The sequence below is a fragment of the Suncus etruscus genome, chromosome 1 (genome assembly GCF_024139225.1).
Source record: "Suncus etruscus isolate mSunEtr1 chromosome 1, mSunEtr1.pri.cur, whole genome shotgun sequence".
Lineage (NCBI taxonomy): Eukaryota > Metazoa > Chordata > Mammalia > Eulipotyphla > Soricidae > Suncus > Suncus etruscus.
In genome coordinates, this window is record NC_064848.1 from 26,327,441 (window position 1) to 26,343,225 (window position 15,785).

The 15,785-nt window shown below is 35.2% G+C and overlaps 1 long non-coding RNA gene across 1 annotated transcript in view; it reads right to left on the reverse strand.

Annotated features, from left to right (window-relative positions):
- LOC126023975 (uncharacterized) overlaps nt 1-5,441 on the reverse strand; it is a 32,796-nt gene extending 27,355 nt beyond the window's left edge. Inside the window, exons 1-2 of the long non-coding RNA XR_007500865.1 lie at nt 5,331-5,441; nt 4,197-4,269 (exon numbers count right to left, since the gene is read on the reverse strand). This is a non-coding gene — a long non-coding RNA (uncharacterized LOC126023975). The remainder of the gene's footprint in view (nt 1-4,196; nt 4,270-5,330) is intronic.
- Nucleotides 5,442-15,785: the final 10,344 nt, after the last annotated feature.

Genomic DNA, 15,785 nt, shown 5'->3' on the forward strand with positions numbered 1-15,785 from the left:
TTTTTAAGGCCAAGGGGTTTTCCTTTCTAATTTCCTCAACATTTTTTTTGTCTATGCAAAAGCAAACAAACAAGTCCCACCCCCTTTTTAAAATTTACTTTTATCTTCTAGTTAGGGGTTCCCACCCTTTTTCACAGAACCTTGGAACATGAATTATTTTGTTTTACTTCATGTTTCTGCATTTTTCTATAAGAATGAGAAAAATAAAAGATGACAGAGGTCAGGGGTCAAGTGGTCTCAGGGTGCATTGTTGGAGATAAAAAAGAACAGAACAAAATATCCAAGCCAAAGTCAATAACAATAGAATCAAGAGACCCAAATTATAAAAATCTAAACTTAAAATGTGCCTGTTATATGGGCAGGCCAGGGGGGCTAAGGGTGGTAGTATAGGATGCATGCTGGGAACTTTGGTGGAGGGAGATCAATACTGGTGGTGGAAATGGCCCTAATTCACAGTCACTGTGTGCCTGCAATCCAAATCTGAAGGACTTTGAAAATCACGTTTTCAATAAAAATTAAATAAATTATGTTTAATTTTAAACTGACCAAATATATCTATCTTAGTCTGTCTATATTTTTTGTCGACCATTTACTTTTTGTTGTAAGGTTAGTATGGCTATGGAAGTATCTTCTCCCTTGCTTTATCTTGGTTTGTAGACTTATAGTATTATATAGATTCTTAAGCCCTAAACACAAGCATCTTGAAAGGAGAAAAAACTGAGATTTTGTTTTATTGTTCTTATTGTGTTTAAGTTTATAGTATTATTGTGCAAAATGACTATTTCCCTCACCAACACAAAAAGGTTAAAATGACCTTTTCCACACTGTCCTCATGCATTTGTAGTTAGATCTTCATTTCCCTCCCATTTCCCTTAGTTCTGATAAATTTTGTAATCTAAGACCAAGGATTTGTCACTACTCAATACTGTATGTGAACAAAATTATTTGAGTACAAGATTTCCTTTCTGACAAAAAGTAAAAGAAAAACCATGAAAAGATAATATTCCAGATATTCCCAAATGTTGCTTACTTATCACTGTCCAATCAACTCCTCTCGAAGCTGAACGTCTTGTTTTATTTTAAAATATAAAGTCTAGGTTAGATAATAAGTGATACTTGATAATAAGTGACAATATTTTGGAGACAAATTGACATATAATAGAGATTTTATTTGGGTTCAACTTAAATACATTTATTATATTCACATTTTATTGCCCATTGCTCCATATTCGTTCAATTGCATTCTGTTTCAATTTGAGTTACAGATACAAAATAGAAGACATTCTCACTCAAAAGCATCTCCAATATTCTCTATGTCTAAACTTTCTTGTTGTTGTTATTTTTTTTGGGGGGGGGGAAAGGAGGGTACTTTCAAAAACTTCTTAGGAGGTCCAGGATCCCCACTGGAGTCTCTGCCAGCTGAATCAGTGGTCAAAGCACTCTTAAGGTACAGTATTGCTCAGACTCTGCCAAGCAGGGGGGTTACTCTGACCACACTCATGGTGCATGGGGCCTCTAGGGCTATACCCAGCAGTGCTCAGTGTCTCCATGGCTGCTCCATGTTATACTCGGGGGGGTGGGGGCGGGACATGTTGTGCTAGGGATCAAATCTGGCTAGGGTATATGCCATAAACCCAAACAACTATGCTATTTCCTGGTCCCAACATTTTCTTATTAATTTCCAGTTCCCTAAATAAATTTTAGTGACTTTAAACATGTAATTTAAAAATATTATAGTTCTTAAATATTTATTAAAAGTATGCTGCTATAATGTCTTGTCAAGTAATACTGTTTTATCTACAAGTTAGAAAAATTGGTACCTAAAAATATAGTGATCTACCTAAAGCATATAGTCTCAAAATTGGGGAAGATTACTAAATTTCTGCACAAAATGAGTGTAACTACTTTTACATGCAATTACTCTGCTAGCCACAATAAATTCACAGAAGAAAACTACTGATATAAGAAATGTAAAATATGTTTTAAAATGTAATCCATATTTTAGTCTTACATATATATGTATATATAATATATATATAAAAATATAGCTGGTAATATTGTCCAAAAAATTCTTGCCATGTCACCAGTTAGATAAAACTACAAGTTTTGAGAATGCTCCAGGACATGCCTTAAAATTTCTGGTTTCTTGATATAGGAAAAATGATAAAAGAAGGAGCAACTTGTATGAGAGTTGAAAGAGCCTTGCCTGGGGGCTGAAAGCCCTAGGGAATTAATTTTATCCATAGCAAGCAAGACAGAAGAAAAAATAGTATCAACTCTGCAGAACAGATAATTCTATGTTCAGTTTTTTATTTTGAACAGAGCTCTTCTGCCAGCCGTTAGTTCCCAAGTTTTCTGTTTAGCACTGTGTGACAGTCTCACAATTCTCCAGTGATTTACCAGTTATTTTAGGATCTCTATTTCTTTGGTACTTATAATTCCAAGTCCACTGAAAAAGTGAACAATAATACTAATCAATTGGAAACATTTTAATGAAACATTATGATGCCAAACTTTGCATTCAAATATCTGCTTCTATTGGAGAATGTTGTGCCTCCAACTTCAGTTTTACCCCATTTAGTTTTTTTCTATTTATCTAGTAAAAGGAATTTAGTCTAGGAAGAAATTTAGTCTAGGAAAAGCCAAGGATTAGAGAATTTCTAGTTAGTGTGACACAGGGGTTAAAGGTTGTTTGTGGGGAGGATATCATAGTAGAATGCTCTTTGAACAGATGGTTTGCTTAAACTGTTTACAATCCACTTCCAAAAAGGATTTGGGAACACAATTATAATTTGGCCTTGGTGTGAAATAAAACTTAGTATGATATCCTGAGTGCTAAAATTGAAGTGCAAACAGACATTTTAAATTAATTTTTAGTTTCTCTGTGAAGTAGATGGTTTTCCAGACTCTTGAGGACTCCAAAAATATTTACTCCTTTAGTTGCAGAAGATACTATGTCCATGCATTAATTTCACAGCACTAAGTGGCTAGGCAAGTGAGAAGAGTAAGGCTTGTTGATCGAATACAGGATGCTCTCTGAAAATTTGACTTTTAAGCTAATCTAATTTAAGTTAGGTCTCTGATTAATAACACATTTCTGCATCCAGGATTTCTTTTAGGGCTCCCTGGATGAATGGAGCTTCATCCTCTTTCTAGATCAGAAAGAACTAGGAGGTATGTTAGAAAATGTTTAGTTAATTTCTGGCAGTTATAAGATAACCCCAAACTTTAAAATAAAGAAACATGGTCTGTATCATTGCCAAAATTAAAGATAAAGTTTAATTGTCTTTGACCTCAGAGTCCTTTGAAAGGGTAATACGTTACTTGGAACGTATTTGATTAAAAATTATTCTGAAGAATAGAGAAACTGATAAAATGTTAAGTGAATGGGTTTCTTTTTTAGCAATACTAAATTCAGAATTAGCCTATTTTTGAGACATTTTACATAATCTGAGTTAGTGCAAGATTTTAAGCCTTTCAACTATTTCCTGTTTAGACTAAAATGGGGAGGACAAAGAGGGCAATATTCTTATTGACATTAGTTAATAGTAAGGCCTAGTTTTAAAAATCAAAGTTTTCTAGATCAATAAAGAAAACCAAATGTTTTAGTTTTTCAAAAGTTGAGTTGCGTTCTGATTCTGATCATTCTGAGATGTTTTATTAAATTAAATTTAATTTTAATTTAAAGATAGTTATTTAAAATTTCCATATGTTATTGTTATGTCTAAATAAAGATGTATTTACTAGTGAGTATAATAATAATAATAATAATAATAAAATAGTCTACCAAGCTGACCACAAGCATGACTCATTATCTACATCTAATAAAAATGTTTTTGGGGGTGGGATGGTGTTGAACACAACTGGCTCAGAGTACAAAATGCAGTGCGAAGGACTGAACCTGGGTCAATCACATGCAAGTCAAGGATATTAGGTCCTTACTATCTTTTTGGCCCTGCTTTTATAGATTTTTTTATATAGGACATGGTACTCTTTGAGTATAGTTGATTAAGTTTTCTACATTAAAATAATCTTCAAGAAAGCAATTCTGCAAGTACTATTCTCAGTTTTTGTTAAGGATGTAAGATTGGATATCAGATGAATTTGAGAAAAGAAAAGTATAGAGAAGGGAGTGTTTTTTCCAACATAAGAATTTAGTGGAGTGTGGTATGACCACACAAGGACAGAAGACTCACATCTGGCACTTTCTCTTCTTACACCAACAATTAGGAGGAGAATCAAAGCTTCTGAGGAGCAATCAAAGAAAACCTTTAAAAGAAAAAGTTTCTGTAAAGTCTCATACTTAGATCAGATATTTGGGAAAGTAAACATTTTCATGAATGCATCTTGAGATGAAAGAAAATGATAATCACTTCAAGGAAGATATTAATATACCTACTAGAATCTGTGGTAAACTACAGATCTCTAAGTTGACCCTATGTGCTATGTAATGCCATTTTTTTCTAATGGTATAAACAGGAAGCTGGTCACAGAGGAAGTAAGCAGAAAACATCCTAAACTTTATATATTCAGTTAAGGAGGAAGTTCCAGGAACTGAACTAGTCAGGCATGTAGGCTTCCAACTCTGTGTTTTCTGTTACAACTGACACAAAGAATAAGATTCCTGACTTGTACTGGCAGGTAAGGGTATAGAGTGCATATATCAATTCATAGAACTAAATGTTATGCTAAGATATATTTATCATATATATATGTGTGTAGTTATCTTATATACGTGTGTATTTACCTTATACACACACATATATATATATATATATATATATATATATATATATATATATATATATATTCAATATAGCTGGCTTTCTGAAACAATAAAAATCCATCTAGTTTCTGTCCAAGTTCAGAGTATTATTTCCTAGGTGTACAATTTGGGGACTTCCTAGATAGCTTATTTTTCTGGAAGGAACCTGAGGGATAATGCTGTAACAATGGCCTTCCAAAGGGGCATCCATCAAATGATCATGAATAAACACCGTGGGAACAAATTCATTTCAGTGTAATCAGAAACAATCCTTTGTTCCTCTTTCTCTTCAAAGGAAAACCGTTGGGAAACAGGGAAACCAACTGCTAGAACTCTGTCGGATTTAATCAGAGAGTAAACTATTGATGGTGTTGGTGTACTTAGCTGCCCTTTCTTGGCCGCACCTTCATTAGTGCAAGTACAACATGAGTGAAAGATCCACAAAAGAGGTATCTGCCATGTTTTGATGACTTAGTACTTGGCTACGGCTGCCATGCAGCTTCTTTTAAGAAGCATTAGGATCTTCCACTGGGAAATAAATAACGCTGCAATGGCAAAAAGAAACCTGTGGAGGGGCTGCTCACAGAGACAAGCACTACTGAGGGGTAGAATCAGTGGTGATTGATGATCATTCGCTTCCATGTTTGCCTTCGTTCATGCTGCAGCAGGGATGAAGGGCACCTTTGAAGGAGGAGGGAACATTTATAATCACTTCATCTTTCATTTGCTTTCACACACACTTATTCTGAAAAGATAAATGATCATCCACTTTTGTAACAATTACCCCAGACCACTGATATCTTTTGCTGGGGCCCAGATTTGTATCTGTCTAATATGTTCCTTCCGTCATGGCAGTTACTGTTTTCAATGTTGAAGATCCAATAGCATTCTTTGGTTAACTTGAAAGTGTCATGGAAGAAATGAAGAGGCAGCAAGTGCCAAGGCTCAGTGGATCTGTTTTACAAGGAAATAGTTAACTGGTAAGCTGTTCTAGTGAGTTTAATATTTATAGTTAGGACTTAGGTGTGCAAAATTGTTTGGGATTCTATTGTTGCACCTAACTCAGCTCAAGCCCTACTCTTCTCCCTATAAGTTAATTTATATACCTGCAACTTACTCAGTTTCTGAATTATCTTTCTGGTCCCTCTTCCTATCATCTATAGAGATGATGTAAGTGGTTTTTAGGTCATCAAGATTGGCTCTTCACTATCCCTTGCTAGTCATAGGAGTCTGGCCCTTGGGCCTCTTATGCAGCATTGGATGCTGATAAATGTCAATTAACTTGTACCTCTAATACCTCCAAAATTATACTTTAGCACTAATTCAGCTTCTTTAGGTCACAAATTCTATGAGTATTTTCTTTAAAGAGGATGTTCAAAAACGTTGGGCTGCTTTCTGTGCAGGGAGCAATTGCTCTGAAACTGGGGGCTTTCTTTGTGTATCAGCCTAGAGCCTTCCCCAGCCATTGTGCTGACTTCTGTAACCTATTGCTTTGTTGCCAGATGAATCATGGAATTTAAGAGCTTGCAGTGCTCCCTGGCCACATTTTGAGAGAAAAACAAACAAGCAAAAAACATGTACATCTCTGCTCTTCATGCCAGTTTTTGTTGTTTTATTTTGGGGTCATACCCAGTTTTACTCAAGTGGGGGAACTGAATAGAGGTCAATAGGTGCTGGGGAGTTTAAGTGGACTTAGCTGTATTGAAAGAGCAATGCCTTAACCCTGTACTATCTCTCTTGCTTTCAATCCAGTAATTTTTATAATTTTAGTATGATTGGCAGGTAGGCAGGGAAGCAGGCTAGTCATTGCATCCACTTATGTCAGCATGTTGAAGCATGTCAACCTCTGTGTGACTTTCACGTGGTTCATCTTACACTGCAGTACTCATTACAGACTTTACCGTTCAGTGTTGAAAAAACTCATACTTTATCTCTGATGTAAGTTTGTACTACAAATATTGTGATGATTCATTTCAGCTCTGGCACATCAGAACCCACAAATCTATTTTCTCTCAATAACTCCTGAGAGCCTTGATCTCCAGACTTTTTTTTCTCAATTACTGATTTTTTAAAAGTATTTTATTTTTTATTTATTTTTTGATTTTTGAATCACATCTGATGATGTTCAGGGAATACTCCTGGCTCTTTGCTCAGAAATCACTCCTGGCAGGCATGGGGGACTAAATGGGATGCTGAGATTCAAACCGCCATCCATCTTGTTCTGCTGTGTGCAAGGCAAATGCCTTACAGCTGTGCTATTTGTCCGGACCAAGTGACTTACTCTTTGTTAGATCAGACAAGGCCTCTGTTTTGTTTTGTTGTTTCTTGTTTTGTTTTGATTTGGTTTTGAGCCACTGGGTGGTGCTCTCAATAACTGATTTTTTTTTAAGTTAGATTTGAATATAGAAGCTGAAAATCGACATTTATTTCGTTGCTATATTGATGCACTTCTGGAATTAAGGAATGGTGTTTGAATCCATGGGTTGGGTAGGAAACAGGAGGCACTTCTGGGTGGGTGTGGGTGGAGAAAAGGAATGTAAACATTTCACCAATATTGTCCTGACTTTAATGGTTTCCCTTTTAACTGTGTGCATTTCAAAAAAAAAAATAAAAAAGCCTCAACTCTCTTCCATTTTTGTTCTACATTTTTTGAGAACATCAAAATTTCCTCATTACTGGATAAAGTTCTATGCTATTATATCTTCATTCCTATTCCTATGAATCAGATTCTTTTTTGTTGGTGGTGGTGTTATTTTGGGGGCCATACCCAGTGATGCTCAGGGGTTACTCCTGACTATGCGCTCAGAAATCGCTCCTGACTTGGGGGACCATATGGGATGCTGGGAGATTAACCGCAGTCCATTCTAGGCTAGAGACAGCAAGGCAGACACCTTACCACTCACTGCCACTGCTCCGGCTCCTGAATCAGATTCTTGTTCATTTATACACCATCTAAAATGAATTTTGATTATGAGAACAGTGTTATTATGATATTTATTTTTCATATGGGAAAACCGATTTGGAGAGACTGATGAAGATCACTTAACAAATGGCAAGCTGGGACTTGAATCTAGAAGAATAATTTCTTATATAAAAATTTAATGTATTGCCACTTTCAATTTGTGCTCTTATCAAAGTTATCATACTCATAATCATTCTCAGAAATGAAAAAAATTCTTTTTTGTGTGTTTTGGCCATACCTAGTGATGTGCAGGGGTTATTCTCACCTCTACATTCAGGAATTACTCCTGGCAGTACTCAGGGTACTAATGCTGAGAGATTAAATTCATATTGATTGCATACAAGGAAAGTGCTCTACCTGCTGTACCACCTCTCCAACTAGATAAACTAATTATTAGTTCATTTTCTGAAGTTAAGTTTCTACAAAAATTTTTATGTGTATATAGTTATAAAACACTATACATATTTTTAGCCTAAGATACAAAGCAAGATGCGATGCACCAGGCTCAACCCTCTACACTATATGACATCCTGAACACCTTTTTATCCATAAAAACACTAAGTTATATCTTTAAAATGGAAAGAAAATTAGTTTTCAGGGACCCAGGAGATATCTGGGTCAGATATCTGGTCAGAGGTACATGTTTTCATATACAAAATATAGAGTTTTGGGGCCAGAGCGGTGGTGAGGAGCGGTAAGGCATCTGTTTTGCCTGTGCTAGCCTACGACGAACCCTGGCATCCCATATGGCTCCCAAGCCAGGAGCAATTTCTGAGGGCACAGCCAGGAGTTACCCCTGAGTGTCACCAGATGTGGCCCAAACAAACAAACAAACAAAAAAAAGAAAAACAAGTAAAAAAGATATAGAGTTTTATCACTAACAGTATATGTTCCTCTCAATACCACTAGGCACAGCATTTATACTACCAAGCCTAGCATTGAACTAAATGGCCTGATTGACAAAATATATCTAGGGGAGGTCTTCCGTTCCTCTAAGTCTACTGCTTATGAGCAGTATCTCAAAGTAAAATCAATTCTCTGGTTTTTAAGAATCTTATGATTTCCTCCACTTCTTAATATTAAAAATGTTCTAAGTTGATTTGTACTTAAAATGTAGTCCAGGAAATTGGCAATATGAAATGAGTCAATAGGCTTTCAGAGAACACTGGAATTGCAAGCACCAATTGTGGGTACATGCAGCTATAATTTTTTTTTTTGTGGAGAAAAATTTAAATAGCCTGATAGATTTTATATCTATTTAAACGGATATAACAGCATGGGGAAAGAACATAAGAATGAATTATTAGATGAAAGCCTCAATAGTTTTTAGATTACTTCCAAGACTGTAGTTAACAGTAAAAGATAAATAAACCTGAAAAGAACATAGCACATGTAGTATTAGCAAGGTGATTTCACTGTTTCAAGTGGTAGAATTGTCAGCAGTTGAAAGTCTGAGATAAATTTCTACTATATTTATGAACATACTAGAAATCCCAAAAGATATAAAGTTCACCATTCCTTTCGTAAGTGATACCAGATGCTTTTAAATAGGAATCTCTTAAACCCTTGTACTTTGAAATGCTGATAAGCTGCAGACATATATAATACACTTTGTAAAGTTGAATTATCAAATTTGGGTTTCTAGGTTCTTAAATCACTACCTGGTTCAGCTACAGGACATTGTTAAGGGGTTAATTTTCAAACCAACTAGTGGTGAGGACAGGTGATAAGAAAAAAGGAAAAAGCAATTGTAATCGGTAAAATTCTTTCCGTGTGACTAATTTTTTTCTCTTAAACTTTATTTTATGTGTGTTTGGAGGAATACCAATTACATATTTCAGTTTTGTTAGCAGAGACATTGTGTACTGGTTGGCAAGTTTAACTGCACAAAAATTGTCATCTCACAATGGTGGGCTCGCTACACATAAATCACAGAAAAATAATATCTGTGAAAGCCACCCTCAGCACTTCTGAGTACCAACAGACACTGTTGCTCTCTGGTTGTTGCTCTCAAGTTGGCAGCATGTTGCACTTAGAGCAGCAATATTCATCTGTTGCTCAAATATAGTCTTAATTATATGTGATACTCTGACTTCAAGGTGAATGTCTCTTTAACTTGTAGTAAGCTACAACATTTTTCTGAAGAATGTTTGATTTCATATGAAAATTATTAGGCAGTACTGAGAATCAGTAGTGATGTGATTGATCAGACTCTGTTGACAGATTATGTGCCTGGATTTTTGCACAGAGGCTAAAGCTCTCTGTTATCCCCCCAAATCATGAGATCTTTCCTCCCCCATGCTTCTGCACTGCACCCCACAGCTACTAATCTATAAACACTAAAAGAACAATATTGCATCAGAACTATAAGCTACAGAGTGTTGGAAACAGATACACACATACATCAGCTTTCAACTGTACCAACCAGATACAGGTTTAAATTACTATTTAACTTATAATGAACTACCATTTCTCAGGAAACAATTCTCTCCTTATAGAGTACTGGTATTGTAGTATCTTCTGTTTTTTTTTTGTTTGTTTGTTTGTTTGTTTTGGGCCACACCCGGCGGTACTCAGGGGTTACTTCTGGCTGTCTGCTCAGAAATAGCTCCTGGCAGGCACGGGGGACCATATGGGACACCGGATTCGAACCAACCACCTTTGGTCCTGGATCGGCTGCTTGCAAGGCAAACACCGCTGTGCTATCTCTCCGGGCCCGTATCTTCTGTTTGTGGCAATATTATTTCTTATTTTTCTATCATAGTCACTTTTTGTTTGTGGCAAGATTTAAAAAAGAACAGAGGTTAGGGCCAAAGTGGTGGCTGTAAGGCATCTGCCTTGCGCACGCTAGCCTAGGATGGACCGCTTTTTGATATCCTGGGGTCCCATATGGTCCCCAAGCCAGGCGCGATTTCTGAGCACATAGCCAGGAGTAGCCCCTGAGCATCACTGGGTGTGGCCCCAAAACAAAAAAAATAAATAAATAGAGGTAATCTAATAATAAAATGTAATTATCTACCACATTAGTAAAATGCTATTTTTTCAGATTCCTGTCATGTCTCAATATACAATCTAAAGTCATTATATATTTTATAGGAGCTAGGTGTCCTGCTATAATAACTCCTGTATAATTACCGTATTTTCCGGCATATAAGACGACTTTTGAAACAAAAAAAAGTCAACTGAAAATCGGGGATCGTCTTATACGCCCAGTATATCCCGAAACATGTTTCAATATGCCGCTAAAAGAAAATTGTCTGAATATTGCCACAAAACGAATTTTCCAACTCCATCCTGCACCAATCACTGCCAGGCTGCTCGGACCGCCTCTCTAACTGAGCCAATCCAAGCAGGCTTTTTATGCATGCAAATTAGACAATGTTCTGGAACCGAATCTACACTGTAAAAGCCTGCTCAGATTGGCCAAAGCCAGAGAGGAAGTCTATGACAGTACAACCTTTGAACATTTGCTTGTTGTGATTGGCTCACTGTGGTACATACAGTTGCAGCACAGGAACGTTCTGTCTGATACAGCGAATGTAGACCTAAACCTATGTTTTAACTGCAAAATTAGGGGGTCGTCTTATATGTCAGAAAATACGGTATATATGTACATAATGCTGCCACAAATTTATTCTGCTATTTTATAGTATAGAATATAGATTCTAACCCCAGTATGAAGTTATAGTGAAGACCCAGTTTTAATTGGCCTTTGAAAAAGGATTTAAAAATCAACTTAGATAATGTTCATGATGCCATACACAAAGTTTAGAGCAAACTGGATTAAAGACCTCAGTATCAGACCTGAATCCATAATGTACACAGAGGAAAATATAGGCAGATCTCTCCATGACATTGAAAACTAGAGATATCTTTTTTTGGTTTGTTTGGTTTTGGGCCACACCCAGTGACGCTCAGGGGTTACTCCTGGCTATGCGCTCAGAAATCACTCCTGGCTTGGGGGACCATATGGGATGCTGAGGGGATTGAAACACGGTCCGTCCTAGGCTAGTGTGTGCAAGATAGATACCTTATCTTTTGTGCCACAGCTCTGGCCCCAAAAACTGAGGTATCTTTAAAGATGGAAGCAACTAGATTTAAACATAAACAAATGATGCTACATTAAATTAAGAAGCTTCTGCACGTCAAAGGAAATAAAGATCAGCACAGAAAGAAAGCCCACAGATCGAAAGAACTTATTTGCCCACCACTTATTTAATCAAGTGTTAATATTCAAGATATATGAAGCAGTAGTGAAACTTGGCAAGAAAAATCTTCCAACCCCATCAAAAAATGGGGAGAAGAGATGAAAAGGAACTTCTTCAGAAAAAGAAATAAAATTGTCAAGTCAAATGACACATTAAAAAATGAGTCTCTAGGGAAAACGCAAATCAAAACAAAAAAGAAATATCACCTCACACCAAAGAGACTGGCTCTCATTCTAAAGAGCAAAACAACCAATCTTGATGTGAATAAGGGATAAAGGGACTTTCACTAATCTCTGGAGAGGATGTTGAGTGATCCGGCCTTTTGAAAAAATAAAATGAATATCTCTCAAGTAACTAGGTATTGAGTGTCCATTCAATCTAGCAGTTCTGCTCCTAGAAATGTGCTCTAATAGCATAGCTCCCCCCCCCTCAAATGCAGAAAAGACACCCACACTCCAATATTCGTTGCAGCACTATTAAATTAGTTAATATCTGGAAACATCCCATGTGCCCAGGAACAGATGACTAGATAAAGCAGCTATGGTACACTATACAAGTGTTAGAAAAAATAAAGTCATGCAATTTGCTAATACATGGATAGATATCAAGAGTATCATGATGAGTGAAATGATAGATTGTCATAGATGATCACATTCTTTTTCAGGATAGAAAGAATCATTGTAGTATATTAATTCCCAAAGACTATAGAAATGAAGTCCAGGAGTCTAGTTCTTAGAAAGTTTGTCAAAATAGGAGGTAAAGTGACTTGCACAATGCCATTTTAGTAGCCGTATCACAACCACTGTGTCTAAAAGAAAAAAATTATAACTATTTACCATAGTGGCATGCTGGAAGTGGGAGGGAAACTAGAGGCATTGGTGGTGGGGAGTAAACACTGGTGAAGATTGAGTGTTTAAACATTGTACAATTGAAACTCAGTAGTAAATAACTTCGTAATATTGTATGTCATGGAGATTCAATTTAAATTTTAATAAAATAAAAATAAAAGAACTAGAGTTATAGTATAGAGAACAGGGTTTTTGTCTTGCATAGGTTGACTGGGGATTGATCTTTGGCAACCCATTTGGTACCTGAGTCCACCAGGAGTGATACCTGAGTGCAGAACCAGGAGTAAATCCTGAGCATTGCCATGTATGGCTCAAGAAAACAGAAAACAAATTTTATGGTGACTAAGTATTAACATACATATACATAAATATATTTATATATACATGTAAGTACATATGCAAATGCATGCATACATATACATGTAAACTCTCTATATATACATATAGGCTTTTGAAATACACTTGGCAGTATTCAGGTTAATACTGATTCTTAACTCAGGAATTATTCCTGGTGGTGCTGGGGGGGCATATGGAATGCCAAGGATTGAACCCAGGTTGGCCTCATGCAAATACTCCTACCTGCTGTACTATTGCTCAGCTTTAATATATTTAAATGAGATACCTTCATGCCTTTAAGTAAATATATAAATTTTAATTTTAATAATTTAATTACACTTAAATATTTATTTTTTTGGTTTATTATGCTATTAATTAGTTTTCTTATGGACATAATTCTAACACCACACCCATTAAAATGTTTTTAATAGAAAGGATCTTATCTTTTGTAACTATTTACATTTGTGCTGGTATATTTGAGAGGATACCTTGATCCCTATTTAATTTAATTGTGATTGCATATTTAAAAAAAGTTTATGAACATCCAGTGGTGATGATAGAATGAACATTGTATTAACTTCCATAATTATGCAATATGTAATCTTGCATCTTATTATTTACTATAATATAAGTATACTAAAGATGAAGTGTAAAATGAAAGCTATTACATTATTCTTACTCTGGCCACCATATTTAGTAGCAACTCTAATCCATTTTCAGTCTCCTGAGTAGTATTTTCTGTATATTCATGTGAAAAATTAAAGTGTCACAGATAAAACTAAAATTTTCTATAATAACACACTTTCCAATGGAAAATCCTTTTTCTCTATCAGAGAAAAATATCATTACCCATTTGGTAATGTTCTTTCAGATGTTTTCTAGTCATTGTAGATAAATGTGGATAGCGTTTATATGTTTATATGAATTTAGTTAAAGTTATACTCTATTCCACTTTTTATAAATTGCTCTTTTAACTGGCATATCTTAGAAAGAAATATTCAAGCTTCATTACTAATTATTAGGGGAAACTTGTAAAGAAAACTTAAATTTTCTGCCTTTATTTCTTCATATGACAATGAGAAGAGCAACATGCCTCACAAAATTATTGGAGGATGAAAGAAGTTGGAACAGGGCAAATATGTAAAATAAAGTCAATAAACAAAGTAAGTGCTGTGTCAGTGTTTGTTCATAATCTTTTTTTACCATAACTTCAAGTTATTAATATATACAATCATTTAATACAAATTAAATAAAATAATACAGTTTATAATTTCACATAATTAGAATAAAAATGAATAGTTTGATCTTTTTAGTAGATAAAGAAATGTTGCCAATTAAATAAAATTAACTCCTTATTAGTTTGTAATCCTCCATTTGGAAATGCTTTAGGAATAAAGTATCAATTTTCTTTACAGTATACTTAAATTATATTCCTTCAAACATATATTAAATACCTACATTGGGGGATACACAAGTAGTTGGATCTATTAATATTCCCTTGAATAAAAATAAGAATATTTTCATGATTACAACATATATTAAACAATATTTATATTGAACTTCCTGACAAGCTATTTTACATGTATTAATTCACTTCATGTTCATTAAGCTCTACCAAGTTGTTGTAAAAAAGATGAATGTTCATTTGCACATGTCCTTTGAATGAATGTTTTCTTTCCTGGAATTGCTGGGTCATATGCCAGCTCAATTCTGAACTCAACTCTTACTATATATTTACTATATATATATATTACTACATATTTCTAATCTGTTGTAAAATATTTCAATGAGTTGGCATACTATGCTTTGTTTAGACATTTTGAAGCTAGGTTTCAAATTTCTCAGATATTTCATTGTGAAATACACAATGAAAATAGAACATATTTATTTAAAAATAACTAATCTGATCTATTTCACATGTAAAGAATTAAACTTTGGCAAACTGTTTTGAATCTACTGATGGCAGAGACTTCCTTTAAATAATGGTGTTGCTGCTTGTGTGTATGTATATATATATATATATATACTCAGATATATATACTCATATACAGCATATATATTTATGTACAATTTTTTCCCAGACTTCATAGCTCATCCTGTTCCTGTTTGAGATGGCATTCAAGGGAGAAAGGGAAAGACCCTGGGTTATATAATAATGTCATTTTAATCTTTTCTAATATCCCAAAAGGTTGAACTGATTGACTGTCAATGCTGGTCTTTATTGTAAAATTATATCCCATGTAATCTTTGGAGATGATACTAGTATTTGCTATTTCTCCCTTGTCTGAAATAATAAACCTGTAATACTCTATTCCTTGCATCTTCAGTCATTCCTCTAAGTTCTCTTAGAAATTCTGGGTTGCCACAGTAAAGTCTTAAGCTATTGCCTGATTTTGAGGCATTTGAAATGTCAGGAGCGCTTTCTCAGGCTCATTTGCCTACAGGCCTGCTGCTGTCATTTCTGCCCCAGTTTTACTTCCCTGAAGAAAGGCCCAGTATGAAGAAACAGGAATAAGGGTGGTAAATGGGATTCCAATTGCTCTCTCAGTTCACCCTCCATTACCACTGTCCCATCACCATTCAGTTCAGGAATGCTGGACTTTGAGCTATAGTTTCCTCTACTCAATTACTCCCTCCACATCGTACCTTGGGTTCAAATGCTAATA